Source organism: Mya arenaria, chromosome 10, assembly GCF_026914265.1.
Source record: "Mya arenaria isolate MELC-2E11 chromosome 10, ASM2691426v1".
Classification (NCBI taxonomy): domain Eukaryota; kingdom Metazoa; phylum Mollusca; class Bivalvia; order Myida; family Myidae; genus Mya; species Mya arenaria.
Window position 1 is genome coordinate 31373061 of NC_069131.1, and position 8826 is coordinate 31381886.

The following is an 8826-nucleotide window of genomic DNA, read 5'->3' on the forward strand; positions in this document are numbered from 1 at the left end:
GGTATTTAACATACTGATTTCGTTTATGTAAATGGAACTCATAAAATATATTACCGGCTTTTAGAAGCCGTATCGTCGGAAATTGAATTATATGCGAACGTGTGCCAATATTTTAACAACGCCTGTATCCCGGATAAAAGGGAGCAGATACAGTACGGTTTGTTTTAGTTCGTAAGGAAATAAGAACATAAAAAGCATCATGCTAGCAAAACAAATATAATACAGAAACGGAAATATCATTAAAAAAGTTCAAACAATTTGTATACACAATGTTTGACTGCATGTTAGATTAATCGAAATGATACCATACTTAATAAATTAAAAAAATGTAGGATGTTTCGACAGTCACCATAAAATGATGATACCGAAAAAATATTAGTATGGACTCATTTTTGGAGCATTTCTAAACTCTTTCTAGCAAAACAGTAATTGAAATAAATTACCAAAATCAAAGTTGAATTGATAGTGTGCAAGGGACTGAGAATACGGCGAGCTTTGTTCGACCATTTATAAAGAACAAGATACAAAAGAAGTCAAACATATAGGGACAACAAAAAACCCTGCTTTCTTAAAGGTATTTAAAATTAATATTTCAAGGAAGGGCTAATTCGCATTGTGTGGCTAACAGGTGCTCTCTTGCTACCACACCTCTTATGTGCAATTATCGGTACAAGACATTTCACAATTGGCTAATTGTTTAGACTTTTGTTATCATTCAGAACGTTGTAGACGTGCTTGTTTTTACTTTCAGATATCTACTTCTCTAGACATTTGGACCTTCAAACTTTCTTACGACCCTTTTTTCTGTGCTTGTATTCTCTTTAAAAAATATCAGAACATCATAACATTTATGCACAATTTATACTTTGATGCTGACTTAAATCAATTCACACATTGTTTTAGCAATTATCGGCACTAAAATTATTTGGCACTAAAAATGTCACTTTACCACAATGCTCATTCATGAAACGAACCCAGGCGCCACTAAGTTGACTTGTTTTATATTGACGTTGTATGTTTTTCAAATCACACCAAATCTATCAATTATGAAATAATAACCCTCATATTTACCGAAGTCATTGACTAACATTATGCATGAGAATGAGACCAATGCACTAGTGAGAGGGAAGCAATGAGCACTCATGCACCATGACATTGAAAGCTACTAAAACGACACAGTAAGAAAGTAAGCCTTTTGAAGCACTTCTATTAGAGAACGAAATATCTCAAACCGCGGTTGTAAAAACAACTTGGCATCTAATGATGGACTGTAATAAAACGGAAATGTTGTACCACATTATGAACTGATGGCAATTCACGGACACCTGCAGGTTACCATAATGGTGTATAAGGGATTTGACGAGCCACTGTAAGATAGTCGACTGCTACTGGCTAACCATTGTACGGAAAACGGGAACGGAAAGTGTATAACTAGAAATTAGAACATACCAAAAGGACTCTAATATGCCACTGTGGAGAACAGCAAAGAAAATACCGTTAATATGTCTATATTATCGAACTGAAGGCCTACAAACAAACAACTGTAATGCAATCGATGATCGCTTACATCAACATATGTTTCTTACCTATCACTGTAATGCAACAGAAGGCCACGTACTCGATACTGAAATAATAAAGGTCACGAATACATCAATGAATTGGGATTGATTATCTCTTGCTTACTAGCCTCTGACAGGAAAGTGTAGGCCACAATCACACTCGAACCAGGCCATTGACTGTAACCATAGGCAACTAACGAGACACAGTAATGGGACTTAGAGCCATATGGCAATTTAAGGACCGTCAACTCAGAAATACGAATAGTTGACTCAATCCGCATCAGGTCCTTCCACCAGCACAATTGTGTATAATGTAATATGACCCTGTAGTGCTGTGTATCATTTCTATACCACAACGAACAGTTGGTATTGTTAAACTTATAATTTTACTACTGACCCTTTTATCTAAAAGATATTATAACGATCACTCTAATTCTTTACAGTTATTGCCAGCAAGTTCTGCTTACGTCGCCGACACTGACGAATGGCCGTATGGGTTCGTTTGTTTTCGTTCTTGTAGCATTTTTCTGAATTGCACTCAAAGGTTCGCGGAACGGAAAAGAATAGTTCGGGAAAGTATTTAAACAATATCAAAGCTCATATGTTTGTTACCTTTTCTTGTTTTAGGATGAATATTTATTTGTCTGTGTGGGAAATACGCGACTCCGAATTCCTGACCCTCTGATCCCCTTATGGGCTTGATGGTTTTGAAACTTCTTCTTCTTCTTCTTCTTCTTCTTCTTCTTCTTCTTCTTCTTCTTCTTCTTCTTCTTCTTCTTCTTCTTCTTTCTCTTCTTCTATTAGCATAGCTTCGATTCATTGGAAACACTATGTGGTACGTACTAAAAATACCAATTTAATTTGAATTACTACATGTATAACCAAGTTTGTTTAATCTTGGTGGTTGGTTTGATTTTTTATGTTATGATGATTTTCCTTCGCCTTGATGCCTAATTCCTTCAGGTTTTTGATAAAAAAATATGGGGTTTTATCAGTGAAATAACAATAGGAAATATCAATTTGATATTTTCACTGCAAAATAAAGAGTGAAAATATCAACTTTTAGAACTACTTTTAAAATCCAAAGTAGTTACTTCCCCTTGGTCAAATAAAACACTTCATTTTAAACCAGAAAATGTTTGTCAGTTAATATTTAAAATTCAAAAAAAGTTACATAATATATAAATGCAAATATATTTGGAAACACCTTACCGTATTTGAAAAAAAATGGTTATTAATCAATGAGCATTCATTCAATGAATATCCCACCATTCATTATTGCACATTGCAGTAGAGTTGGCAATGGGTGAGAACTCACTGATGACAGAATTACTCGGCTGGATAAAGTTCTTGAATGAAATAATTGAGCTACGAATGGAAGATGCATTGATTACAGTAATACAATGGTACAACGATGGTAACTGTAACAGTCAGTTTACAAGTGACAGAGAAGTTATAGATGTTGATTATAGTATTGTTGTTGATGATGATGATGATGATGATGATGATGATGATGATGATGATGATGATGATGATGATGATGATGATGATGATGATGGTGGTGGTGGTGGTGGTGGTGGTGGTGGTGATTATGATGATGATGATAAGGATGATGATGATGATGATGATGATGATGATGATGATGATGATGATGATGATGATGGTGGTGGTGGTGGTGGTGGTGGTGGTGGTGATTATGATGATGATGATAAGGATGATGATGATGATGATGATGATGATGATGATGATGATGATGATGATGATGATGATGATGATGATGATGATGATGATGATGATAGACATGTAAAAGGGATCAGGGCACGAGTTTTCCAACATCAGAACATGTCCAAACATCGTCAACTATAACCGTTGTAAAGACCAGTAATGTTAACATGACACGATTCAAACGAGAACAAATAAACTAATCCTATTGTGATAAACGTTAACTCGTTAATTTATTTTTATTTGAATTTGTCGTGTAAACATATTTATCCCCGTTTGAATATTAAAGCATAACATATCAATTTTTCTAAATAATCATTTATTTGTTACCAATTTTCATTGTTGGATAATGGTGTCTGATAAAATTCAGACAATGGAAAAAAATGTTAGTAATAATTTCAGTTATATTTCATTGTCATAACCTCTACCATATTGTTCTGTTAAAATAAACATCAAGTGATGGCTTTACAAATCTTCCTGGTTTGATATTACAACAACGTGTCTTAAAGCGTATTTAATACATTTTAAACCTGGCTCGCAAGCTTTGTGTTAAAACACTTCTGTCGGAATGAATTGAATATGAAACACAAAGGATTTATGAACACTTAACTGACAAAAAAATCATTTTTGGAGACACGGACTGGTGTAAACCAACACTTAAGCGCAATGTATGCGTGTGTTATTATCTTTATACTTGTGCGAGGTAAGTTTTCTCTCGTATTACTAACCTTAAAAGCTCCAATTTATGTCAATAGTTTAAAGACTATAAAGCAATAGCTTTTATTTTGCATATCTTTTAACGCATTTATTCATGAACATTTAACTGACAAAAAAAATCATTTTTGGAGACACGGACTAGTGTAAACCAACACTTAAGCGCAATGTATGCGTGTGTTATTATCTTTATACTTGTGCGAGGTAAGTTTTCTCTCGTATTACTAACATTAAAAGCTCCAATTTTTGTCAATAGTTTAAAGACTATAAAGCAATAGCTTTTATTTTGCATATCTTTTAACGCATTTATTCATGCTTACAAAATGAATATAACTCAATACATTACATTGTCTCGGAAGATGCATGTTAGTCATTAACGGTTTATTGTTTCCTTACATATTTTGTAATGATAGTTGAGAAAATTAAACTGAACACAATATGATAAACAAATATGAATGTGTAGACTATGTGTGATTAAAGTAGTCGTCGACATGGTCTTAAACTATTTCATAGGACCACTCATAATATTTTGAAGGTGCTATTAAAATAGAGACATTATCTCCATATAACAATCAATGAAAACAAACTGATATGACGTCATACATCTGATGTATTTGCGTCCAAATACATACAGTATAAGAGACATAGCCCTAGTCTGAAAACCACAACAAACAACTCTCCTGAGATCAATGTCAAACAGTCCTTGAGTGTGTTTTAATGTGAAATTTAATCATAATACCATGCGGATATAGTTTATTTATTTGATAAATATATATGCCCACAGTAACATGCATTTCATTGTGAAAACATGCTTTCGTTAACCACATTTTTGCCTGTTTGTCATTCATTCAACAGATACGTCACTCGTAAAGTGTTTTAGTTCCAATTAATACACATGTAACTATATATAGTAACATTTTAACGTTGTCAGAACAGTAATTATCGGCGTGCCTGGGCCATTATCATCAAAAGTGGTCATAGCCCAGGTGCTATTATCAGTCACGTGACCGATTATGGTCTTACGATCGCTCGCACGTGCAAAGTGACGTAATTTCACGTTGTTCAAGATGACTGCTCGTGAGGGTAATCATGGTGGGTGAACGTACGCTCGAAAATTTACCCAACATGCGACTTCAACTGGATTCTGCCATCGATAGAATTCACTGTGGCACAAGCCAGGCAATTCATCGAAGGAAAGAGAAACAAGGATACGGCAAAAGACAACAAAAAGTGACATGGAAATGGTGAACGACTGGCTGATGGAAGATCCGCCAGATCAAAGATAGTCAACAAAACGAGCTTGATAGTCTACTGTCTAGATTCCTGCTCAGTGTCAAGAAGACCAAGCTTTAGACAGATGCGAAAGGCCCCGCTGCAACCAATTTCGAGCCATCTACCCTGCGTGGCATCTTGTCAAGTGTAAAGAGACACATGTCCGGAAGGAGAGCCGATTTCTTCACTTCCTCAGAGATTCGAGAGCTCTTCGTAATGGAAATTCTTGGAGCCGGTAAGTTTGACAGTTTATTGGTTTTTACATATCACTTAGCAACATAGACAAGGGAGACAACTAAAATATAACGAGAACGATATAAGCCGGTCCCCGGTATTCAAAAAAGCCACTCTTTATAACATGAGTGGCGCGGTAATAATGAATACTGTTTAAAAAAAGACTCAATTCATGGTATTCATGTCTGTTTTCTATATTTCTTTTACTAAATATAAATTTTATAAACATGTATTACTAGAAAGGTAGAAAAAAAGAAATCGAGCTAGATGCAATAAGAGTGTGTTCACAGAACAGTATATTGTTAAACAGTCGAGTACATTATACAACATAGTAATCAAGCACATTTTAACTGTGTGATTGTTTCAAATGGTATAAATTTCTAATCATTTACTGCCTCTCCGATTTCTCTCAATACCATGTGGCTTAACAACACCATGCATCTTGGATTGAAAGAAAGACAGGAGCACCTAACCATGTTGTTAGAGGACTTGGAATGAAGCCAGACCTCCAATGGTATGAGTTCCTTGGCCTTCACGGAGAGGGAGACAAACACAAGAAATGGAGTTGCAGGCGACCATATGCAATATGTGCCACAGCTCTTTGAACAGCCAGGTAACCAATTATGAAAGTAAAAATAGCATTGTTGTAAACAGGTGTATTTTTTTGTATTGTTAACAGCTGATGTTAATTGATTGCAGTGAATTAACAAAGCTTTTGAAATAAATCTCTTTAAAAAAAAAATTCAAATGTTTATGTTAAAATTGTTGTAAAATATGTTTTAATATATGATTGAGAACTATCTGTTCAGAAATCAAGTTAGATATGTAAGAAGTTAAGAAAGATAATTAAACTATAATATAAATATAATGTATAATAAACTAAAATATAATAATCTAAAATATGTGTTTTAAAATATTTTTCAGAAGATCCAAACTGTCCTGTAAAGTTGTACGAGCTATAAAAGGAAAAACAGACCACCTCAGATGTCCACCCCGGGGTCAAGGTTTTATGTTGCCCTGAATCCAACGTATGGAAAGGGAACAGCATCGAGTGATTTCTGGTTGATCAACCAACGCCTGGGAAAAATAGATAGGGCAACTGGCAAAAACCATGAGTTAGCAGACTGGATTTCAGGCTAGGCATGTTAATCACTCGGCAAGAAAAACATGCATTACAAATTTGCTGGATGCCGCTTGTTTCCCCACTTTGGTGGCACAGCTGACTGGTCACAAGAATCTGTTGTCTCTAAATAATTTTCATACAAACAATATAAAAAAGCAGCACAACATGTAAAGTTTTTTTTACATGTATAAGAGAAGAGAATTCCAGGAAATTGAGGAAGCGCTTTTCTCCATCCATACGTATGAAGAGATTCCTGTAAGAAACCCAACACATGAAGCTGAGCATGTTTAGACTTTCCCATTAGACAAAGCCCATGTGGAATACTGACCCTGCAAAATTTTATGAAGGACACTCAGTCATTGTTTAATGACTGCACTTTTATTGGGCCTATCACTATTAATTTGAGAAATTAGGAACCATACAGTATGCATGCATAACTGGTACTGTCTCCTTATGTTGTATACACTGGAATAAGTAAATCAAGTGATTCTGACTGTACGTAAATGTACATGTGGGCATTTCATTTCATTCATCCGCTGTTATTATTATATTGTTTTTACTTCACATGTTTTTGTGTTAGAAAATGCTTTTTCATCTTTACTCCATGTGAAATAAATGTGTGCTACATGTATTTTATTGTAATTTGCTTTCCCATTCCCATTTTATAATAAGTCTTACCAAGAAAATTTTAAGAAGCTTCGAAAACAGCATTGACATCAACGATTTATTCCATTTCTTAAACTCAGTGGACAAAGTTTCTCAAAATATCTTAATTCCCATAATTTGTGTAATATTTATTTTATTATAAGTTTTTTTTATATCTCCTTTCATAATTTTTATTTCAAGAAATTAAGTTTGTTGTTACGCTAAAGAAGTTTCTTGTCTTCAAATTAAAGCAAAGTTCTTGGGGAAAGTACTAAACAGTACTGAACAATGACAATGTACCTGCTTCTGTTCAACAAATACTGTAGTTTTTTTTTGAAACAGGTAAATGTACATCAGTGTACAAAAAAATACATACATTCAAACTCAAACTTAAAAACATACCTCTGTCTCCGGGTATGAGTAAAACGATTGTGTGAATAAAGCTCACCTTAGTTGTTCATCAAAGTATATAATGTCACGACCAAAGTGGCTAGAAATTGTAATCTAGAGTGTCTTGTTTCAATTGTTCAACCGTCTGATAGTGTAAGAATATCAGAAGATTCAAAGTTCAAAATCTGGATAAAATGTCCATTCAACTATATACTTCATTAACTAATTCAATCTGAAATTTACTATATAGATATTATCTAAGTCACGTTTTCTTCCTCATGTATCCGTTTATAATTCAGCCTTACTGAAACACAAAAATGACCCAAACGAAAATTTACCAGCAAGATAAATCCATCTCGTTTAGATATCGGCACATCGAAAGAATACTTATAACTTGAGTCAAAACATGTGTATTAAACATTCCAATATATGGCCGCGCGGAGTCATGAGTGATAATAGCCCCGGTGTGTTGATAATGGCCTGAGGGCATGATATATACCGGGGGTATTATCACTCATTCGCCTCGCGCGGCCATTTATTAATCTCTGATTATAAATGATGTATTAACTGTAAGAAATGATAATATTACCTGTTGTTCAAAACCTACTTAAAAATAGCTTGTAAAATGTTAGTAAATTTGAGAAACAGATGCATTTACAAAAAATATTTAAGAAAAAAACATGTTTTAATCAATACACTAGTATTTAATCTTGTTTTAACATTGCAGTTTTACTCACAGGAACTTCATGCTTTATTTTCATTAAAAATGCATTTCTTCTTTTTTTGGTATTATTGTGTCAACACTTCATTTCCAATTACTTTGTAATTGGTTCAAATATATTAATTAATGTACATGCCAGTCTTAAACAGAATTTTACCACATCAAAGACAGTAAGCAGTAGTAACAGAAATTAAAATTAGATGAAATTGCATGCGTATGGATAATTACTCAGGTATTGGTTATTCTTTACAGTTGTCTCTGCTCAGTTGTGTTCCGATTGCCAGTGTTGTGCTAACGGCTCATATACAAATTGTGAAAACGGCTACTGTAATAACGGATGTATAGACGGGTATTATGGAGACAACTGTATATACAAATGTAGTGATCAGAATTGCCTTATATGTGATCGGATCAATGGTTATTATTGCTCAAAATGTATTACCGGA